We start from the raw sequence: 24,619 nt of genomic DNA, 5'->3' as shown, positions 1-24,619 counted from the left end.
AAATCTCCTCTGCACCTTCTCTAAATCTTCCACATCCTTCCTATAATGAGGTGACCAGAACTGAACACAATGTACCATGTGTGGTGTAGCCAGAGATTTATAGAGCTGCTACATTATCTTGTGGTTCTGGTACTCAATCCCCTGACTACTTAAGGTCAACACACCATACAAAGATTCAAAGCACATTTATTATCAAAGAATGTATCAATTATACACCTTGGAATTTGTCTGCTTATAGGCAGCCACACAGAAACTCGAAGAACCCAATTAAAAAAAGACCAAAAACCAATGTGCAGAGAAAGAGAGAAAAAAATACATTGTGAAAACAATAGGAGCAAGTCAACAGCATCCTGAACCAGACTGACTTCTGGAGTTCAGGGGAATGAGGGGGGATCTCATAGAAACATTCTGAATGTTAAAAGGCCTGAACAGATTAGATATGGCAAAGTTATTTCCCATGGTAGGGGATTCTAGGACAAGAGGGAACAACTTCAGGAATGAAGGACGTCTATTTAGAACTGAGATGCAGATAAATTACTTTAGTCAGAGGGTGGTAAATCTGTGAAATTTGTTGCAACCAGCGGCTGTGGCCAAATCATTGGGTGTATTTAAGGCAGAGATAGATAGGTTCTTGATTAGCCAGGGCATCAGAGGATATGGGGTGAAGGCAGGGGAGTGGGGAGGACTAGAATTGGATCAGCCCATGACTGAATGGCGGAGCAGACACAATGGACTGGCTTACTTCTACTCCCATATCTTACGGTCTTATGGAGTTCCAGTTCCGCTCCTGGAGCAACCTGACTAGGTCCAAGCCAAGCGTTGGTCCCCAGCTTTCACACCAGCAGGGCAGAAACGCACAGCAGCCGGCGCAGTTCACAGCCTCAGAATGAATATTCGCGGGACAGCCAGTGAATTCAGCCCGACTTTCGTCTCCATACCCAACACGCTTCCAGTCAATCTGGGATGATGTCTAAATCGTCCAAGCACCGTGTAATGCCACGTTCCAGGACAAGGATCCATGCACCCTGATATGCCTGAGCCATCTGCCTAAAGCCGTTCCGGGTCTTCCCAAATCGGCTCGACACTTGGAGCGATCCAACCTCGCACCCGGGTTAGGGTGGACGGGCATCGGTACCCTTCCGCATCGACGACTCTCCAAATCCCTCACTCCATCACCAGCAGTGATATCAACTCCATCTGCGAACCAGGCTGTTCGGACACGTTGCTCCTCACAATGCCCTGGCACGCCTCACCCCCCTGAACTAGTCTTGTCTCCGCCTGCCTCATTACTGTCTGTGGCAATAGCAGTAAGCTGTCGCACATCTCCGGTAGCGCTTGCTTAAGTCAGAAAACACCATGCGCCGCCTTAATCACCCGAGCAGCCTGAGTGGCAACTCTAAGGGATCCTCAGGAAGTTTTGTTGACATATATAAACATTCAAACAATGATTGGATCCACTGTGGTCATGGGGAGATGATTACCTCTCGCAAACTGCGGTAGAGCAAAGAATGCTGGGCGAGAGCCAGCTCTCATGTTAGGCTGTGAGACTGGTGCTGGGAGGTAGGGTGAAGGCAGATGGGCAATTATCCGAGAGGAACGTTTCATATCTCCATCTGCTAAGTCAGCCTAAGTCTTGATTCTGCTCCTCTTCCAGGAGATCAGATTCAGAATTAGAATTATTATCACTGACTTAGATGATGTGAGATTTGTTGTTTCGCAGCTGCAGTTTTGGGCCCCTCATCAAAGAAAAGGTGTGCTGGCATTGGAGAAGGTCCAGAGGATCTTCACAAGCACTACAATAATGAGAAAGGCAGTAGACGCTGGAAATCAAAAGGCAACGCACACAAAATTCTGGAGGAACTCAGCAGGTCAGGTAGCATCTATGGAAATGAATAAATAGTCACTGTTTTGGGCCAAGACTCTTCTTCGGGACTGAGAAGGAAGGGGAAAGTTGCCAGAATAAAAAAGGTGGGGAGAGGGGAAAAGAGGCTACCTGGAAGGTGATAAGGTGATAGGAGAAGCCAGGTAGATGGGAAGGGTCAAGGATTGGAGGGAAAAAAAGAATCTGATAGGATCAGAGAGTGGACCATAGGAGAAAGGGAAGGAGGATGGAACCCAGGGCAAGTAGTAGGCGGGTGATTATAAGTAAAAGGTCATAATGGAGAATAGAGGAGGTGGGGGTGGTTGGAATTTGTTTACTGGAAGGAGGAATCAATATTCATGCCATCAGGTTGGAGGGTCTTAGACCTTCTGGTTTTATGGTCTTTCCAGATGGAATATAAGGTGTTGTTCCTCCATCCTGAAGAGACCATGGATGGACATGCCAGAATGGGAATAGGAATTGGAATTAAAACGTTTGGCTATCGGGAAGACCCACTTTTGGCAGATGGTGTGGAGGTGCTTGACGAAGCGGTCCCCCAATTTATGAAGGGTCTCACTAATGTAGAGGAAGCCCCATTGGGAGCACCTGACATGACAGGTGACTGCAGAAGATCCACAGGTGAGGTGTTGCCTCACCTGGAAGGACTATTTGGGGCTCAGAGAGGAGGTGAAAGGGCAGATGTATGGGCAGGTGTTATCCCAAATTATCCTGGGAATGAAAGTGCTAACAGATGAGGATTGCTTAATGGCTCTAGGCTTGTACTTGCTGGAGTTCAGAAGAATGAGGAAGGCTCTCATTGAAGCCCGTCAAATAGCAAATGGTCTACTGTAGATTGAGTGGACATGGAGAGGATGCTTTTTATAATTGGGACATCTAGGACCAGAGGGCAAAGCTTCAGAATAGAAAGGTGAGCCTTTAGGACAGAGACGAGTAGGAATTTCTTTTATTAGAGGATGGTGAATCTGTGGAATTCATTGCCACAGATGGTTGTGGTAGCCAAAACATTGGGTATATTTAAAGTAAAGGTTGATAGGTTCTTGATTAGTCAGGGCATCAAAGGTTATAGGAAGAAGGCAGGAGAATGGGGTGAGAGGGAAAACAGATCAGTCATAATGGAATGGCAAAGCAGACGAATGGCCTAATTCTGCTCTTGGGCCTTATCACAGCAGTATAGTGCAAAAGAAAAGTGTGCAAAAAACAAGGAATAGCAGAATCGTGTTTATGGACCATTCAGAAATCTGTTGGCTGAGGGGAAGAAGCTGTTTCTGAATTTTGTGCATATGGTGCTGAGTATTGTGATGTGGAGTGTTTAGTAATTTTCTTAGGTATCTCCTGTACCCAATAAAGTGGCCATTGATCATACTTTTGTGGTCTTCTGCTGCTGTAGTTCATCCATTTCAAGATCCGACATGTTGTGTATTCAGAAATGCTCTTCTGCACACCTCTGTTGTAACATGTAGTTATTTAAGTTACTGTTGCCTTCCTGACAGCTTGACCCAGCCTGGTTATTCTCTTCTGACCTCTCTCATTGATAAGGCATTTTTTCCCACAGAACGTTTTTGCTTCTTGCACCATTCTCTGTAAACTCTAGAGATGAATGTGTGTGAAAACTCCCAGGAGATCAGCAGTTTCTGAAATACTCAAGCCACCCCATCTGGCACCAACAAACATTCCATGGTCAAAGTCACTTAGTTCACATTCCTTCCCATTGTGAACAACAACTGAGCCTCTTGACCATGTCTGCATGCTTTTATGCTTTAGTTTGTTGCCACATGATTGGCTGATTAGATATTTGCATTAACAAGTAGTTGTGCAGGTATAACTAATAAAATTCCAATGTATGTAAAACTGTGGACTTTTTTCCAGCAAAAGAAGTCTTAATCAGTCCAAACTGTTACATAATTTGTGTTCATCTATCCACTAGTAATCGATTAGCTAGCTTTTGTAATTTGCGAACAGTTTATACATTCGATGCTGGACTTCTTGCAGTATAGACACAACGCAAGAGTTACTCGACATCCATTATTCCAGGTGTTGAAAGGTCACATTGTAGAAGGTTTTGCAACATCATAATTGAAGAGATTTAGGAAATTAAACACAAGGATTTTGGACATATCAGTTCAAATCCCTGCAGGGGAACCAATAAAGATTTTTAATTGAGTAACTATAAAATGGACTGCCACTTGGCTCTCTAATCACGTTTCTGAAGGTAGTGTCTCTTTCTGTGGGGCTCTAGACTCCATTAAATTTTGGTTGTGCCAGTTGTACAGGGTAATGCCAAGACCACCCTTGGAGTACAGAGATTTATTGGGCTAATTCCTGTGATGAAAGGCTTGTGCTACCATGGATGGCGAAAGGAGGTAGATATACATTCGGAGGCCAGTTTATTAGGTACACCTGTAGACCTGCTTATAAATGCAATACCTAATCAGCCAATCATGCGGCACCAACTCAATGCATAAAAACACGTAGACATGGTCAAGAGGTTCAGTTGTTGTTCACAACAAACATCAAAATGGGAAAGAAATGTGACTTTGACCGTTAAGATTGTTGGGGCCAGATGGGATGATTTTGAGTATCTTAGAAACTGCTGATCTCCTGGGATTTTCATGCACAACTGTCTCTAGGGCAGGGGTTCCCAACCTTTTTTATGCCATGGACCAATGAGGGGTTTATGAACCCCAGGTTGGGAACCCCTCCTCTAGTGTTTAGTGTTTAAAAACAAAAACATTCTGTGAGCAGCTGTTCAGTGGGCGGAACGCCCTGCTAATGAGAGGGGTCAGAGGACAATGGCCAGATTGGTTGAAGCTGACAGGAAGGTGACAGTAACTCAAATAATTACTAGTTACAACACTGGTGGGCAGAGGAGCATCTCTGAACGTAAAACATGTTGAACCTTGAAGTGGATGGGCTACAGCAGCAGCAGACTACAAATACGTACTCAATGGCTGCTTTATTAGGTACAAGAGGTACCTAATAAAATGGCCACTGAATGACCGGAAGAAGCTGCAGAAGATCATGAACACGGCACAGCACATCACACAAACTTACCTTCCATCCGTGGACTCACTTTACACCGCATGCTGTCAGAGCAGTGCTGCCAGGATAATCAAGGACACGACCCACCCAGCCAACACACTTTTCGTCCCTCTTCCCTCCAGGAGAAGGCTCAGGAGCTTGAAGACTCGTACGGCCAGATTTGGGAACAGCTTCTTTCCAACTGTGATAAGACTGCTGAACAGATCCTGACTCGGATCTGGGCCGTACCCTCCAAGTATCCGGACCTGCCTCTCGGTTTTTTTTTTGCACGACCTTACTTTCCATTTTTATATTTTCAACTTATGATTTATAATTTAAATTTTTAATATTTACTATCGATTTGTAATCCACGGAGCGGGAAGCGCAGAATCAAATACCGCTATGATGATTGTACGTTCTAATATCAATTGTTTAGTGACAATAAAGTATAAAGTATTACCTGTATTGTGTTAGAGTTGCAAAGAAAGTGCAATGTTATTTGAGTGCAAGGCCATGCTAAGGTGGATTGGGGGATCAAGAGCTCATCCTTTAGCTTATGACTTGTCCTTCTAAGAGTATGATAAGAGTAAGGTTGAAGCTGTCCCTGAGGTTGGTGGTGTATGTTTCCAGTCTTTTCTATCTTCTGCCCAACTGGAGAGGAGGTGAGAGAATTACTGGGCTAGAAGGGGTCCTTGGTTTTGTTGGCTACTTTCCTGAGACAACAGTTCATGTAGACGGAGTCAGTGGAGGGGTAGTTAGTATGGCAGGTTCACAATTCTCTGCAATTCCTTACGGTTTGGGGCAGAACAATTACCAATCCAAACTATGAGGCATCCAGATAGCCAGTTTGAGCTGCCAAGTGACCTTTTCCACCATTTTGTTATTATTAAAAGTAAGTGCTGCAGCAGTTACTTTTTGTTCGCAGTTTTTTTGTAAATAACACTATTCTTTGGATTTCTGGTTAGATGTTAACTGCATTTCTTTGGCTTTGTATCTGTACTCGGCACAATGACAATAAAAGTTGAATCTAATCTAATCTTAATGAATTTGAAATGGTACAACAATTAACTCTTCTTTAATGGCTCTTGGGGTTGGCAACTAAACACCGCCTCACTAGAGATGCCTACATCTGTAACTGAAAGAACAAAATGCAAATGATTTCAAGGAGTGAAATCTTCCCTTTGAAGTTTTAGCTTTGCATGAGTCTCTGTGCTTTTGCTCAGCGTGCTTTCTGACAGACTGCAGTATTTACAGTTGTTCTATCGGACTGCACCTGCAATTGGGTCACTTGCTGAGCGGTTAACCGTGCACCTAATGAGCTCCAACTCGCAAAAAGCTGGCTAATTCTCCAAGGCAATCTTGCTGATTGAGCGATAGGGTAAGAGTCCATTGATCAATCCATGCTGGTGAGTGCAGTCTGTGCTCGAGCAATTATCAGTGGGAGGAGGTGTAAATTGAAGTGCTAACCCGATCAGGCAACTAAGTGTTTATAAGAGGGAGCTAAGACGGTGAAATGGGATTTACAAGTGAAGATGTTTTGGAATATATAAATCCATAAAACACAGGAGTGGAATTAGGACATTCAGCCCATCAATTCTGTCCTTTCCCTCTCAACCCCATTCTCAGCTTTCTTCCTGTAACTTTTGATCCCCTTACTAATCAAGAACCTATCAACCTCTACCTAAATCATCCACAATCACTTGGCCTCCGCAGCTGACTGTGGCAATGAGTTCTCCCTGGCTCCACGTCTCATGCTGTTTTTGACAGGAAAGGCAAGGGGCAGCAATCAGGTTAGCGACTTTCTGTCATTTGCTGCTCATAGGCCGACTGCTGACAGAGCACTTGGTCTTTTTCTCCCCCTCTGCTGTTGACAGTCCATTTTCTCAATTCAACAGATCTTCTACTTAATTGAAAGCACTTTTGAGACATATTCACATGGATGTCACTGGTGACTGCAATATTTGTGAAGTGGCTGCTATACCAGCTAATCCATTTGCTGCCTGATTTCCTCCTTCTATTTCTGTTTCTTCTTGCTGTCCAACCACTCCCATTCTGATCTGTCCGCCTACTAAACTGTTACAGTGAGGTCCAATGCCAACAACACCTTATCATCTGTCTGGGCCTGCTGAAGTCTGCAGGGCCTCATCCTTTCCAATTCTACAACTCAAGGAGAAAAAGGATGTTCGTAAAGCAGCAGGGAGAATAGGGGAGGGGATGTCTCCAACGGGTTAACACTGGGTAACCATGGCAATGAGCGGAGAGGAAGTTAACTGGTCAGTGAGTGAGTGGAAGCAGTTAGAGAGTAAGAACATGGAGAATAGGCATGTCCATATAGTTGGTATGGCAACAGTTAGTGCAAAGCTTGACAACACCAGTGATCACCAGTCAGGGTTTGATTCCTTAAGGAGTTCCTACATTCTCCCTATGACTGTTTGTTTCCTTGGGGGTGCTATAATTCAGTGGTCCCCAACCACCGGGCCGCGGACCGGTACCGGACTGCATAGCATGTGCTACCGGGCCGCAAGGAAACGATATGAGTCAGCTGCACCTTTCCTCGTTCCCTGTCATGCACTGTTGAACTTGAAATAACCTACCAAATCATACCAAATAACACATAAAACCTAAAATAACACTAACATATAGTAAAAGCAGGAATGATATGATAAATACACAGCCTATATAAAGTAGAAATAATGTATGTACAGTGTAGTTTAACTTAACAGAATCGGGAAGATTAAGCCAAAGCCGATTTGTAGAAAAAAAATCGGCACGTACACATATGCGCACGTCATGTATGTGCACATCACGCATGTGCACACAGGTGCCGGCGCAAGGCTTCATGGTCATGGTAGTCTTTCTCGGGGTAAACACAAGTGTCCCGTATTTGACTGCTACTTTTGTCCCTTATTTGGGAGTGAGAAAGTTGGCAACCCTACTTAAACAGTGTCACCCCCGTCGGCCGGTCCGCAAGAATATTGTCAATATTAAACCGGTCCGCGGTGCAAAATAGGCTGGGGACCCCTGCTCTAATTTCCTCCCACATTCTAAATACATACAGTCAGAGTGAGTGATTTGCGGGCATGCTTTGTTGGCATGTGACACATGGCGATACTTGCAATCTGCCCACCAGCACAACCCCTGAACTGTGTCGGTCGTCACCACCAAATGGCCCATTTCGTAGCATGTTTCAATGTACACATGACAAATAAAGCTAACCTTTATCTTTGATTTATTTACTAAGATGCAGCATGGAATAGGCCCTTACGGCCCTTTGAGCCAAGTCGCCCAGCAAACCCCAGATTTAATTCTATCCTAATCATGGAGCAATTAACCTACCAACCAATACGTCTTTGGACTGAGGGAGGAACCTGAAGTGCATGGAGGAAAGGGGAAAAAATAAACAGAGTTCCCCAATCCTAGGTCAGTAGATTAAAGGCAAATCACTTTGTCTTTCCATCTGTATCAGAAATGGCTCATTTTATTTTTCCTGATCAACCCCATTGTTGTTGTTCCTCTCCGCACCTTGTGGCAGCAACTTTGCTGTTTTTTTTTAGCATTTTTGTCTGTTTTTACAAGGCCGAATTGCTAACTTGACACTCAACCCAGCACGGATGGAAAGCGCGCAAGGAGCCGGCTGGATTTGCCTCGAAGTCCAGTGCAGATGCCACTACACCGCCAGCCGTCTGAACAACCCCCATTAGTTCCATTTAATTTCCTGTACCCTGTTCTCTCTCCCACCTCCTTTGTCCCATCCTCTTGCTATCCACCAACGCACTAGGGGATTTTGTGGGAACAGAAGGAAACGTGCAAACTCCACACCGACAGCGCTGGAGCTCAGAATGAAAAACCCGGGACACCGGAGTTGTACGGCAGCAGATCTTTCTGCTTTGTCACCGCAGCTTCAAGGATGAGAGAACTCAGCTGAACTAACGCCTACACCAAGTATCTCAGCAGGGAACAGAAGAACGCACAAGTGGTTGCTGCCGGAGCTCCAGAGGGCATCCAGTCACTGACGACTGCAGTTGCGTCGGGAGTTCGGGTAGTAGGCCTTCTCCTTGCTGCACGTTAGCTGCTCAGCAACAGCAAGAAGAGCAGAACCTGCATCACCTGGGCCACATAAAGAGCGTGCCTTATGTGGTACCTCTGCTATCGAGAAGCAGTGTGTACTCCACCAGAGATCAGACGCTGTCACGGTACAGAAACACCAAAGGGTTTCTCTGCTCAGCACCATCGTGCTATCTGTTAACAGCTAACAGCCAAATTTCAGCAATTACTCTTTATAAACTGCACCTTCCTGAAACAACAGGACACGCTGGAACAAGAGGAGATCTGCAGATGCTGGAAATCCGAGCAACACACACAAAATGCCGGAGGAACTCAGCAGGCCAGGTAGCATCCATGGAAATGAGTATAGTTGAAGTTTTGGGCCAAGATCCTTCATCAACACACTGGAAAATAGCTCTTGCATGACCTGCGGCAGTATAAATGAGCACTAACTATGGAGAAAAGTAACACCTACATTTCAATTTGATGAGGATTAGGTTAGCAGGATTCAGGGATCAGAAGGCATTTGGGAAATCCATCGATCCTAGAGGCTACAGGGAAAACATGTGACAAGTTGCTCTTTCTATGGAGGAATGAGAAGGGAAATTTAAATTTCTGAATGCTATTTGCTTACTTTTATTGTTTGCACAATTTTTTTTTCTCTGCTCATTAGGTGTTTGACGGTCTTTTTTATGGGTTCTTCTGGGTTTTTTAGAGTAGTGGCTGCCCGTAAGGAGGTGAATCTCAAGGATGCATAATATACACATACTTTGTACTTTGAACTTTGTAATTGTTGGAAACTGAAGAGAGAAAACGTTTGTGAATTCCCCCCCATGCACAAATGAAATTTTGTAAATTCCTCAGCCCAGAGAGAGGGATGAGTCTGGTGATCTTGAGAAATATTCATCTGAATAGTTGGTGCCAAGAAGCATATTAATAGTTACCAGGACCCACTGGAAATACAGGCACACCTGAATATACTGATGCATCCAGCAAATGCTTTGGAAATGCTGATGCTTTCACCAAGATTCTCTTATAATGCAAATATAATTCAGCAGACCACTGTGAATGCTATTATACAGGGTGATGGGGTAATCTACTCTGCTTTTCCTTAGAAACTAGGTTACAGAGTAATTTATTAGGAGAGGAACTACTCTGCATGTCCTCTCAGCACAGGACAAATGAATAACAACAGTATGTTCTGTTCTACTGTATATTAGGCAATGGACAAATTTACCCTTCTGTTCCTCTCTATTCTAGGTGAGGGGCTAGTTATCCCTTTGTCCCTCTCTGCTCTAAGTGAGGGAATAATTTACCCCTCTGTTCCTCTGAACACTGGGCGAGGGACTATTTTGCCCCTCTGTACACTGGCTGAAGGACTAATTTATCCCTCTGGTCCTCTGTACACTGGGTGAGGGACTAATTTACCCCTCTGATCCTCTGTACACTGGGTGAGGGACTAATTTACCCCTCTGATCCTCTGTACACTGGGTGAGGGACTAATTTACCCCTCTGATCTTCTGTACGCTGGGTGAGGGAAGAATTTACCCCTCTGATCCTCTGTACACAACGAGGGACAATTTTACCCCTCTGGTTCTCTGTACACTGGCTGAAGGACTAATTTACCCCTCTGATTGTCTGTACCCTAGATGAGAGGCTTATTTTTCCACTACTTCCCGTTCACTGTGGGCTAGCCCATCCCTTTTCACCTCTCTATATAAAATTGGAACGGCTCACTCAGCCCCTCAGACCTCCTGTGCTTTTCAGTAAAACATAGCTGACCCGACCCTGAGGTCACCACCACGTTCCACCTCTCTCCCCATACCTCTTCAAAGCCCCTCAACTTTAAATATCTGTAAATAACCACTTTGACTTCTTCAGTAACTCCACTTCCACAGCTCTCTGGGGGGACAACATTTCTAAGATTCTCGATTTTCCAAGGCAAGGGAGGGGGGAGGGGGAGCTTTGTGGTCCTAATGTTTTTCTGTCATTCATTCTTTGGGGCTTTTCTTCTGTTTTGTGGATATCTGTGAAGAATTTCAGGTTGTATGTTGAATACATTCTCTGACATTAAATGGAACCATCGAAGAAATTTCTTCTGACTTCCAAACAATAACCCTTCATTCTGAAACTATGCACCTTGGATCTCCACTGGACATGGTTGTCAGGTGTTGGTGTTGAGTAATTTATCTGGCTCATTCAGAAAAACAGACTCTTCACTCTTAGAGTAACCTATAAAACACTGACTCTGCCCCCTTTGCCCTTTCATAGCATACAGTTTTTAACCCTAAAGTTAAAGATTTAATTGTCATACGGGTGGGAGGAGAAGATAGCGGCGCAAAGCAGCGCGTGCAGCCTCTCCAGTGAAATGATATTGTATTTGTTAAATAGGGTACCGTGCACAATTCTGATTTGATGGAGACAGCCATGAGAAGCGTGGAGGAACATCTGGAGAAACTTTTGAAATGTCTGGTTCACTGCCGCTGCTACTATGCAATCGAGAATCTCCGGAGGGAAGGTCCCAAAATCCTCGGCTTTGCCTGCTACTGGCGGCTGGAGATGGGGTCGAAGCGCTTGGCAGAGATGCTGCCCGGTGCTCGGTGTTGGAGGGATGGTTGGAGGCTCGAAGTTTTCAGACGACTCAGAGTTGGACTGTGGTCGGGCATGGCAGGGAGAGTTTTCTTCCTTCTCCCGTCTGTGTGAGATGTGGGACTTTCGAGAGACTTTGAACTTTTTTTACTGTGCCCATGGCCTGTTCTTCATCAAGTTATGGTATTGCTTGCACTATTGTAACTATATGTTATAATTATGTGGTTTTTGTCAGTTTTTCAGTCTTGGTCTGTTCTGTGTTTCTGTGATATCACACCGGAGGAATATTGTATCATTTCTTAATGCATGCATTACTAAATGACAATAAAAGAGGACTGTGTGTCCTCATAATCTAATCTAATCTAAATATACACCAAAACATCGAAACAAACTGTGAAATGCGATGTTTCATCAATGACAAACACGGTCTGAGGACGTGCTGGGAACAGGGGGTAAGTGTCGCTGTGATTCTGGTGCCAACATAGCACGTCCAACACTTACTAACCCTGACATGTACATATGTCTTTGGATTGTGTGAAGAGAACACCAAGAGGAAACCCACTCAGTCATGGGGAGAATGTACTAACTCTTTACAGACAGCAGTGGAATTGAGTCTGTGTCGCTGGGGATGTAATTGTGTTCAACTTACCACTATGCCACCATGTTGCCAATACTGTTGGATTGTAATGACGTTCATGCAATATGGTCAATGTGTGCTCTGGGTACCACACAAAGACAGCAGATGGTGCTGTTTCTTCACAGCTCCTGTAAACCCCCTCACGCCCCTTTCGATGCTGACCTCGGGTGCTGTCTGTGTGAAGTTTGCAAGATCCCTGTGTGACCGCATGGATTTTCACTGGTTGTTCTGGTTACCTCGCACATCCCAGAGGTCCCAGGATAGAGTTGAGAAGAGGAGAGGAGGGTTGTGCATGTTAGGGTTAGGGGTAGGGTCAAGGGATGGAGGTGAGGGCCCAGAGGGGCGCAACAGTCCAACAGGGAGAGGGGCCAGGGTTTGTGGGGGTGTAGGGGTTAGGGTTAGGGTATGTAGGTTAGGAGCTGGAAGAGAGAGGATTGTGGACAATAGCTTTAGGAGTAGAGTTGGAGGATGGAGGTGAGGACCTTGAGGGGAGTGGGATCCTGACATGGAGGGGGTGGGCTTACAGGGACGGAGTTTATAGGGGTGTGATGGTTAGGGTTAGACGTAGGGTTAGGGTATGTAGGTGGGTGGGGGGGCTAGAGGAGAAAGAATTGTGAACATTAGGGTTAGGGATAGGGTTGGGGGATGAAAGGTGAGGGCCTGGAGGGGGGAGAAGATCCCAGTGGGGAGAGAGGGGTGAATTACCCCCAGTGTTAGGGTGTATTTGATGTCAATAATGAGAGAAAAGAGGCCACAATAGGATTGAGGGGATTGCTCTGAGAGCTGGCATAGATTCTGTGGGCTGAAATGTCTCCAAAGTCACAGATTCCAAAGAATTGGTTTATTGATCATTACAGAGAGTGGAAAGCACCAGAGAGATATTCTCTAATGATCAATAAATCAATTGTTTGGAATCAAATGACCTTTCCTGGAGTGTCAGGGCTGAGTTTATCTGCACCTGCCCCACTACTGCCACCCCACCCCGGCACTTCTCTGCCACATGTCCCAGACCTCTCCCGCTGCCCTCCCCCTTTGCCATTCTCAACATCCTTTGCTCCCGTTAGATTTACAAACTTGCTCTCTGCTCCACATTGACAAATACAGCACTGTGCAAAAGTCTTAGGCACCCGAGCTGTACACACGTGCCCTAGACTTTAGCACAGTGCGGTACGTCAGTGCTATTAAACCTGACTGTGACATGGTACTTCCAGCAGCCAGAGCAAACAAAGACCAGTTGGAAACCTCATCAAGCTGATGCTCAGTACGGTCCTGTTCTTGCAGTACTCTCTCTCGCAAGCAATCGCTCATGCCCTTCCAACTCCAGCCTCCTCCCCATTCACAGCCTCAAACACTGCCTCTAGCTGAAACACTGATTGTTTCTTGGTACTTTTTATTTTGAATCAGAATCAGTTTATCATCACTGATGTTTATTTTGGTTGCAGCAAAAGTACAGTGCAATACATAAAATATACTATGATTCATAAGAAGAAATACAAATCAAAATATTAAATAATGAGTGCAAAAAAGAACAAAGAAATAGTGAGGTAGTGTTAACAAGAGGAATTCTGCAGATGCTGGAATTTCAAGCAACACACATAAAAGTTGCTGGTGAACATAGCAGGCAAGGCAGCATCTCTAGGAAGAGGTACAGTCGACGTTTCAGGCCGAGACCCTTCGTCAGGACTAACTGAAAGAAGAGCTAGTAAGAGATCTGAAAGTAGGAGGGGGAGGGGGAGATCCAAAATGATAGGAGAAGACAGGAGGGGGAGGGATGGAGCCAAGAGCTGGACAGGTGATTGGCAAAAGGGATATGAGAGGATCATGGGACAGGAGGCCCAGGGAGAAAGAAAGGGGGTGGGGGGAAGCCCAGAGGATGGGCAAGGAGTATATTGAGAGGGACAGAGGGAGAAAAAGGAGAGAGAGAAAAAGAATGTGTGTATATAAATAAATAAATAACGGATGGGGTATGAGGGGGAGGTGGGGCATTAGCAGAAGTTTGAGAAGTCACGTTCATACCATCAGGTTGAAGGCTACCCAGACAGAATATAAGGTGTTGTTCCTCCAACCTGAGTGTACTGTAAAGATGAAGCTAGAGGAGGCCATGGATAGACATATCGCAATGGGAATGGGACGTGGAATCAAAATGTGTGGCCACTGGGAGATATCAGAATGGGAATGGGACGTGAAATTAAAATGTGTGTACCAGAATGGGAATGTGAGGTAGTGTTCATGGGTTTATTGTCCATTCAGAAATCTGATGGCTGAGGGGAAGAAGCCGTTCCAATCTTCAGTCTCCTGTACTTCCTGTCTGATGGTGGTAATGAGAAGAGGGCATATTCTGGGGGTGATAGGGTGTCCTTAATGACGGATATTGCATACTGTGAGGGTACCTAATGATGCCTTTTTTGAGGCATCGGCTTTTGAAGATGTTCTCGATGGTAAGGAGGCTAGTTCTGCTGTTACGACTTGTCCTCCTCCACAATGAGGAGACCAAACTGTTTGAGTTTTGAAGGATCTGCATTCATTCAAAGGTCGCGATCTTCCTCCCATTTTAGTTCTGCATCCCACTTTGACTTTTCTAACCTCAGCTTCCAACACCAATGCAATGCAGCGAACTGTAAACTCAAGGAACAGCTTTTCACCTTTCAGCCAGTTTTTCTGGCTCAATGAAGTTTGACAACTTCTCATAATAAACCAACTATTGCACCAAATCAGTTGCTTTGTTTGTTTCAGTAATGCCCTCAATCAACCTTTGCCAACATCTTGTTTTATCGTCCAATTTCTCCAGCTTTCCACCCTGACATTGATACTACTATCTGCTTTGTCCTTTGACTGGCTCCTCTTCCTGTCCTTCCATTTGCTTAGACCATGTATAACATAAAAGTATATTTATGACCAAAGTACATATATTTCACCATTTACAACCCTGAGATTCATTTTCTTGCAAGCATAATCAATAAATCTATAGAATAATAACCATAACAGAATCAATGAAAGACCATCAAACTTGGACATTCAATCAGAGTGCAGAAGACAACAAACTGTGCAAATGCAAAAATAAGAAATAATAATAATAATAAATAAATAAATAAGCAATAAGAATTGAGAAGAAGAGTCCTTGTAAGTGAGTCCATTGGTTGTGGGCACATTTCAATGATGGGGCAAGTGATGTTGAGTGAAGTTATCCCCTTTGGTTCAAGAGCCTGATGGTTGAGGAGTAGCAGCTGTTCCTGAACCTGGTGGTGTGATTCCTGAGGTTCCTGTACCTTCTTCCTGAAGGCAGCAGTGAGAAGGGAACATTTCCAAGGTGGTGGGGGTTCCCGAGGATGGATGCTGCTTTCCTGCAACAGCGTTTCATGTGGATGTGCTCAATGGCTCTACCCGTGATGGACTGGGCTGTATCCACTACTTTTTTGTAGGATGTTCCATTCAAAGGTATTGGTGTTTCCATACCAGGCTGTGATGCAGTCAATATACTCTCCACAACACATCTATGGACGTTTGTCAAAGTTTTAGATATCATGCTGAATCTGCACACATTCCTAAGGAAGTAGAGGCAAACCTGAAAGATTCAGGGGACCAGCTTCAATTATCCCCCAAGCTCTACAAATCATTCCTTTGAATATCCACTCTTTTGATTGGATCAGGTTCCACCAAGCATATTCACAATGAATTCAACAGCCTAATACTCCCCGAGTAAAGAAGAGCTTTTCATTATTTCCTCTTGCAGCAAATCGCTACAGCTTCCTGCCAATGGGAACCAGCTGCCAATAGGAAACATTTCCTTCCTCTAACCCTGTATAATTCTTTCATCATTTTAAGCTCCTTTATCAAATCTCTCACATTTCTCTGCTCCTGGGAGACAACCCCGTCTTCTTCAATTTGACCTTGTATCCAAAATCCCTTTGGAGAGTCATTGGGTAACCATTATTTAACCCAGTGATTCCTATATTTCATTGTGTGAAGCACACAGAGGTGCCCAGTGTGATATGAAAGACCTTGCATTAAAGCATTTATCAAAATTTAACATTCAAGTGGTCTCTCCTTTGTTATCAGCCTCTACCATAATCTGCCAAACTTCTATTTGTTTGAGGGTTGCTAATATTTTACGTTTGTACTGCCTTGTGTTTTACAACAAGTCTTTAATTAAGCACTTCTCCTCTGCTGAATATTAAACAGTTGTTTTCCAGAAACCTGAACAGCTGCTGGAAAGGAGCACGAGTGAAGTCAGAACTTTGTAACTGAAGGGTAACTCTAGTATCTAAGCACATATCATTTCCCTGAGAGCTCACACCTCCCTGCAGTACTGATCAACAGAATTAATCAAATTCTGCATTTCTTTAATTTCACAGGTTTCTTCAGGATCAGTATTAAATTAAGACCATAAGATACAGGAGCAGAATTAGGTTATCTAGCCCATAGAGTCAGCTCCCCCAGCCCATCATGGCTAATCTATTATCCTTCTCAACGCCATTTCTTTGGCCTTCTCCCCATAATCTTTGACACCCTTAATAATCAAGAACAGTGGTGAAAGCAATTCCTCTTCATCTCTGTTCTAAAGGGACATCCTTGTATTCTGAGGTTGCAAGGCTGCACCCCACTGGTACTAGACTCTCCCACTATAAGAAACATCCTCTCTACATCCGCTCTATCTAGGTCTTTCAACATTCGATAGGTTTCAACGGGATCCCCTCTCATTCTTCTGAACTCCAGTGAGTGCAGGCCCAGAGCCATCGAGCTCTTCTCATCAATTAACCCTTCCATTCCCAGGACCACTCTCGTGAACCTCCAAACCAGACTGCGATGCAATCAGTCAGAAATACCTGCGCAGCACATCTGTAGAAATCTGGTGACACATAACAAATCTCCTCAAATTCCTAAAGTAGACCTGCTGAATCCTAACACGGGACACAATTTCAAAGTAAGCTGTCAGCATCAGTTTGGATGAGATTTATTGCTTTACAATCTCCCTGTCTCTGTGCCATCTCCACTCCCTCTTCCACATGGCCCCATCTGCCTATCAGCATCATTTCACCTAGATCCACATATCAGGTCCTTCCTCACCTCACCCCTCATCTCCTTATATCACCTATCACCGCCCCCTCCCCCTTTTGCACTATCAGTATCTCAACCCGAAACATTGACCTTCACCAATGATGCCAGAGTTCACTAACAAGCAGCAGGGCCTCACTTGGCTGACAGAGAGAAGAGCCTTCTGAGTTCGAGACAAAATATTATCTGCAATGTATGCTACTCTTGGGACATTGTAGTATGGAAGAGTCTGTGACCCACCACGATAAGTATTGTTGATTGTGGAGAAGGATGCAAGCATTCATAAGTATAATCACAAAAAAGGCACAGCAGAGCCACTACTACCTTTTTAGAAAGTTTGCATAGATTCAGCAGGCCACCAAAATCTTTAACAGACTTCTATATGTCCCCATTGGAGAATATCTTAACTGGTTGCATCATGGCCTGGTCTGAAAACACAAAAGACCAGGAATTAAAAAGCCAACAGAAAGTGGTGAACATAGCCCAGCCCAACACGGGTAAACCCTTCCCCACCATTGAGTGTGTAACGCTCAGTTATATTGGCTCCTATATGTCTAGGGGATATCCCGCCCAGCACCTGCCTCAACGCTTCCCACGGAGTCGGTTGCTGCACCATTGCCGCCCGAATCAGTCCCAAACATAAATCATCAGCCAGCACACCCAGTACGTTTTACCAAGTACACTTTATAGATATTACTGTCTATGAAATTAATATAAATACCATACAGAAAAGGAAGTAATGGAAAAAAAAGAGGCGCCAGACTTATCAAAGTCCAAGTTCTTCATGCACAACCGTTGGAGCTCAATCGATTCCTGACGACCACCCGGATTCTGTCGACTCACGGCTCGGGACCACCCGAAGTGATCAACCGGAGCCTTTCCGCACGTCCGCCGTCCTCCCCGTACGTCCGCCGTCCTCCCCGTCTCTCCTCCGACTCCCCGTCTCTCCACCGTCCTCCCCGTCTCTCCTCCGATTCCCCGTCAAAAACCCCCGCACGTCTGCCGTCCTCCCCGTCTCTCCTGTGACTCCCCCCAAAAACCACGTCCACCGTCCTCCCCGCCTCTCCTCCGACTCCCCATCTCTCCTCCGACTCCCCGCCAAAGCCCCGTTCCCAGTCATATGATACAGCATTATCATCCGAAAACAGAACGATACCTGACCACCCATTGGCTAGTAGCACTCTGCTGTCTGTACTAACCCAAGCAACTGTCTAGCTACAGACTTTCTCAGCATTTAACATAATGAAGAAGCATTCCCCAGTATAACATAACAAAGAAGCCATTTTAAATTTAACATAACAAAAAAGAAAGACTCCATACAAGTACATTTACAAAGAGCACTGCCACAAGAGAGCAACATCGGTCTTCAAAGACCCCCACCTTCAAGGCTATACCTTGTCATCGCTACTACCACTGTGCAGGAGGTACAAAAATGTTAATTTCCACACCACCAGGTTCAGGAACATTTGTTACCGTACAACCATCAGGATCTTGAACCAGTGTGGATAACTGCACTCACCACAGTTCCGAACTGATTCTATGACCTACAGACTCACTTTCCAGGACTATTTACGACTCATGTTCTCAGTATTATTTTCATTTGCACAGCTTGTGCACATTGGTTGTCAGCCTTTGTTTATTTATATATAGATTTCTGTATTACTCTATTGTATTTCTTTTTCCCTGTCAATGCCTGCAAGAAAATGGATCTCACGGTAGCATATTATAATACATACGGGACTGTGCAAATGTCTTAGGCACAAATATATAGCTAGAGTGCCTAATACCTTTGCACAGTGCTGCATTTATCAACGTGGAGCGCAAAGCCAGTTTGAAATTCTGGCAGGAGCAAGGGATGTTGGGAATGGCGAGGGTGGAGCACAGCGGGAGGGGTGAGGGACGGGTGGCGGAGAAGGCGTGCAGGGGCTGGGGAGGACATGGGTGCAGACACTCCCAGTCCTGAGACACCAGGCAAGGTCATCTGATTCCAAACAATTGGTTTATTGATTACTACAGGATATCTTTCTGGTGCTTTCTGCTCCCTCCCCTCTCCCTGCCCCCTTCCCACTCTCAGTCCAAAATAGAGACCCAAATCAGAATCAGGTTTATCATCACTCACATATGTCATGAAATTTGCTTTTGGTTGTAGCAGCAGTACAGTGCAATACATAAAATTACTACAATACTGTGCAAGAGTCTTAAGCACCCTTGCTACATATACTGCAAGACCTTTGCACAGTACTAATAATAAATTTACTTTCATCTTTGAACTTTGAATTTTCAGATTAATTTATTTAGCACACCTCAAAAGATACATGAAATTGCGTCATTTGCATTAAAACCAACATAATCCGAGGATGTTCTGGGGGCAGCCCCCAAATGTTGCCACATATTCTGGCGCCAACACAGCACGTCCACAGTACTCGGCAGAACGACAGAGAACACAACAAGCAACAAACCAACAACAGCAAAACAAGCCCTGTTCCTCCGTCTCACCCACCGACTCACATGGACGGTCTTCCCACCCTAGAATAGGCCTCCAACATCCTATCACCAGGCTTCAGTTTTGGGTCTTGCAAATTGACAACAAACTCAATTTTGACTCTCGCAGTCTAGCCATACTCTGTATGATTTTGTGTATCGCACCTTCAGATCAAGCTGCCTCTTGATGATTCAAGAACACTATGACACAGATGGCTGGCATTGGCATTAAAAAACAAATGAGAGTTCTTTGGTATGAAATGGATCAGAATTATGCTTTATCCCATGAATGAGTCACACAGAAAGAAGCCCCACTGTTTATTTAAAAGATAAGGTCCTATGCACAGCCCCTACAATACAGGTGTTTTGTTTCATCAGAGAAGATAAATAAACTTATATTGGTAACTCAGTCACGAACGATAGAATTGACCACTAACAAGAAGACCCAATCAGCTGTAGCTTTTTTAGGATGCCTAAAATAATCACTGCTGCCCTCACTGATTTTATCTGCTCAAGTAATAGATTCAACAGAATCTCAACATACAATTTCTGTCGTGTCCAAGTCAGAGTACTTAATTGGGCATTACAGACAGAGCTTCAGAATGCATGTCAAGGATTCTGTACCTGACCTGAGAGCAGATAAGACTTTCTTAGATAAGAGAATCAGCCCATTAGGAGCAATAATGGCAGACTGGTGGAATTAAACAATAGATCATGATTTCATCTCTTTCTTTTTCACAAGCATTTCCTTGGGATTAAGGATTTCTTGCTCTTTCTTGGTTCTGAGGTAGCTGATGAGGCCACAGGTGGGAAGAAGATGGGGATGCAGAAGGATATGGGCTCAATGAAGAGATTCCAGATTGTTGGTACCATCCCAGAATATTCCTTCCCATTTTGATTGCTCCTGGGCCACATGGTTTCAATAAGTCAGTACCCCTCCCCCCCAGGAGGCTTTGAGAACATCCTTCAGGCTTTTTCTCTGTCCTCTTGGTAACCACTGAAGTTTGAAATGGAGTATGGTATCAGGTATGTCAACAACATGGCCTGTCCAGTCAGGACCACCACAGTGAGGGAAGGCCTCAGTGCTACAGAGGTCATCTTGGTGAGAGGATTTCAACAATGGTCCACTTCTCCTTCTCCACTTCACTTCTTCATATGGCAGGTGTTATCCTCTTCACACTTCTAATTGGTGTTTGTGAAGCCACTCCCCCAGCTTATGGCCGGGCATGATGAAATGTGGCCCAGGAGGGGCAGATATGAGTCTGTCCATTCGGGAGCTGTGGTGATAATGTCTTCAGTGTAATAAAGTTTCTGCAGCAGTTAATGCATGTCTCCCATAAGACCCAAGGCATAGGAATAGAATCAGGCCATTTGACCTATTCAGTCTGCTCCACAATTCTAAAATGGCTGATTTATTGTCCCTCTTGACTGCATTTTCCCTGTAACCTCTAATGCTCTTACTAATCAAGAACATATCAACCTCTGCTTTAAATATACCCAATGACCTGGTCTCCATAGCTGTCTGTGACAATGAATTCCACAGATTCACCACCCTATGGCTAAAGAAATTACACCTCATCTCTGTTCTAAAGAGACTTCTTGATACTCTAAGGCCCTGCCTTCCAGTCTTAGATTCTTCCACTATAGGAAGCACCTCTCCATGTTCACTGAATCTAGGCCTTTCAATATTCGATAGTTTTCAATCCAACTAAGACCTCAACGGTGGAACAGGAGGACGAAGTTACTTCGGACTCAATGGCTGTGAAGGCGGATGAAGGCTGCAACAAATCCATCAGCTCCAATCGCCGTGGTTTCCATGCCATTGGAATCAGTTGGTTGATTTGTGAAGTATCGTGTGCTTCTTGGAGTGCAACATCAAGTCCACGTTAAACAAATACACGCACAGGCGTCTTCGCTCTGTGGGCCACTTCTTCAGAACGAAGACCATCATCCTCGACCTCGAGGGATAGCCACGATGATGAGGAGGTTTCAATGAGAATCTGCACACCCCTCCCAATTCTTTTAAATTTCTGCAAGTACAGACCCAGAACCATCAAGTACCTCTCGTATGTTAACCCTTTCATTCCTGGGCTCCTTCTCATGAGCCTCTCTATTGCCAGCACAACCTTTCTTAGATAAAGTGCCCAGAACTGCTTACAATACTCCAAGTGTGGTCTCGAAAGCCTGAGGAGTACTGCAGACCAGTAGACCATGAGCTTAGTGCCTCGGTTAAGATCCCAGTCTTTGAAGACTCCTTTCCTCAGGCTGTGCTGGTGCACTGCAGGCAGTAACGCATGTATTGTTAAATCTGCTGTCAATGGGAGTCGGCTCCTAAGATGTGGAAATAGACAACCATATCCAGCATTGTGTTCTGAAACACTATGTCAGTGGCAATACTACACAGGTTTATAGAGAGAGACAGCTCGGAATCAGGCCCTTCAGCCCATCGAGTGCACATTGACTATCAACCACCCATTCTCTAATCCAACATTAATGCTATTTTATTTTAATTATCCTGTATACTAATACCCACACACTTAGGGGCAGTTAACAGTGACAACTAACCAGCAAACCTACATGTTTTTAGGATGTGGGACGAAACCAGAGTACCCAGAGGAAAAAAATCATGCAGAGATAGGAAGAACTTGCAAACTCCACAGAAGTCGTAGCTGAGGTCAGAATTTCGTCAGCCAGATGGTGGCGAATCTGTGGAATTTGGCCTGGGCGGGCAAAGTCACTAGGTGGACTGAAAGCAGAGATTGATAGGTTATTGATTGGTAAGAGGGTTAAGGGTTATGGAGAGAAAGGGGAAGAATGGGGTTGAAATAAATATCGGACCTGATTGAATGGCAGGTCAGAATCATTGGGCTGAATAGCTTAATTCTACACTTGTATCTTATGATAACACACACAGTATTGTGCAAAAGTCTAAGGAACATGTAGAAAAATTCTGTAAAGTGAAGATGCTTTCAAAAATAACGGAATGAAAAGTTTTTAAATATAAAAAAAATTATGATAAAGAGCAGTAAACAATAAAAAACTGAATCAAATCAATATTTAGTGTGACCACCCTTTGCCTTTAAAACTGCATCAATACTCTTAAGTAAGCTGTCGTGCAGTTTTATAAAAAAATTAGATGGTAGGCTGTTCCAAACATCTTGGAGAACTTGCCACAGCTCTGCAGATTATGGCTGAAATGCTTGTTCTGTCCCTCTAGGTAATTCCAGACATCTTCGATGATCCTGAGATCAGGGCTCAGTTAAGGCCATATCATCTATTGCAGAATTCTTAGTTCTTCTTTTCACTGAAGATATTTCTTTATGATCTTGGCCATGTGCTTGGAGGCATTGTCCTGCTGCAGAATGAAGTTGGGACCGATCGGATGCCTCTCTGATGGTATTGCATGATGGATGAGAATCTGCTTGTCCTTCTCAGCACTGAGGACTCCGTTAATTCTGACAAGATCACCAATTCCATTTATAGAGATGCAACCCCAAACCAACAGTGAACCTCTGCCGCCCTTCACTGTTGACTGTAGACATTCATCCATGTCTCCCATATCCAAGACTCCAGCTCTTCTGCAGACAAACTGCCTCCTCCTTGACCCAAAAAGATCAAATTTTGACTTATCACTCCAGAGCACCTCCTGCTCAGCACCACAGTCTTTGTATTTCTGTGCGTGGGTAAGTCTCTTGGCTTTGTATCCACTTCGGGGGAAGTTTTGGCAGCAGCTCGTCCACGAAGACCACTTCTGACAAGACTTCTCTGGAATGTAGAGGATTGTACTTGGGTTCCAGTGGCTTCTGTAAGTTCTGAGCTGACAGCATTGCTGGACTTCTTCCAATTTAGAAGGTATGTCAGTTTGATGTATCTCTCATCTGTTGCACTCAGTTTCCACGGCATTTCTCGTCCTCGTTCTTGCCCATTTCTTTGTGCTACTTCAGAAGAGCTTGGACAGCACATTTTGAAACCCTGTCTGCTGTGAAACTTCTGCTTGGGAGAGACCTTACTGATACAGGATGACCACCCTGTGTCTTGTTGCTACACACACTCTTGCCATGGTGTACGAATTGATGATTTGAAGGTTAAATTGTCACATCTGCCACACCACATCTTTTAGTTTGGTTGTCCTTCACCCTGTTTGATTCCTTCTGCACTGTTTCTGTTTCAGCTAATCAGTTTACTTCATTCAGCTCATGATGTCATTGATCATTAGCACCTGCTTGTATCTTTGTTTAATCATGCACTGGGCTATACACTTATAAAGTAATCAAGTTTTCATTTAAAGATGGTCTGTTACTTGATATCACAAACAAGGGAAAATCTGCAGATGTTGGCAATCAAAGCAACACACACAAAATGCTGGAGGAACTTAACAGACTAGGCAGCATCTATGGAAAAGAGTACAGTCGATATTTCGGGTCTTGGCCTGAAACATTGATGGTTTACTTTTGTCCATAGATGCTGCCTGGCTTGCTGATTTACTCCAGCCTTTTGTGTGTGTGTTACTATTATTTGATATGTTACTTTCTTTAATGAAATACAAAAAAAATAGTGACATTGAATTTTTTGGAAAATGAATGTTTGGAAAACTAAAATTTACTCTTTTCTACTGACATATTAATGTAGAAGACAAAAAAAAATCTGAAACAAAATTTATATGAAAAATCTAGGGTACCAAAGAATTTTACACAGTACTGTATAGGAGGCAAATTTCTGAGGACAGTCACAGCTGAGAAGGATTCTTTGCAGCACTTTGCAGGTGATGGAGTTGAGGGTTTTTGTAATTTGAAGGTCGTATCGACACAGATGCTGTCTTTGTCTAACACTGTGCAGTGAAGATCGTGTCCACTGCGGTTTTAAATATGCACACAGCAATTCCACGAGCAGCTCTTCACTTTGCTTTTGTGAGATGT

The 24,619-nt window shown here is 44.3% G+C and overlaps 1 protein-coding gene across 5 annotated transcripts in view; it reads right to left on the bottom strand.

The window, feature by feature from the left end:
- The window catches only part of LOC134351022 (netrin receptor UNC5D-like), a 924,405-nt gene that overhangs the window by 439,767 nt on the left and 460,019 nt on the right, over positions 1 to 24,619 (bottom strand). The window lies entirely within an intron of this gene.

The sequence above is a fragment of the Mobula hypostoma genome, chromosome 8 (genome assembly GCF_963921235.1).
Source record: "Mobula hypostoma chromosome 8, sMobHyp1.1, whole genome shotgun sequence".
In the NCBI taxonomy this organism is placed as follows: Eukaryota; Metazoa; Chordata; class Chondrichthyes; order Myliobatiformes; family Myliobatidae; genus Mobula; species Mobula hypostoma.
The sequence above is the reverse complement of the archived record's forward strand: the minus strand, read 5'-3'. Positions and strand labels throughout refer to the sequence as shown.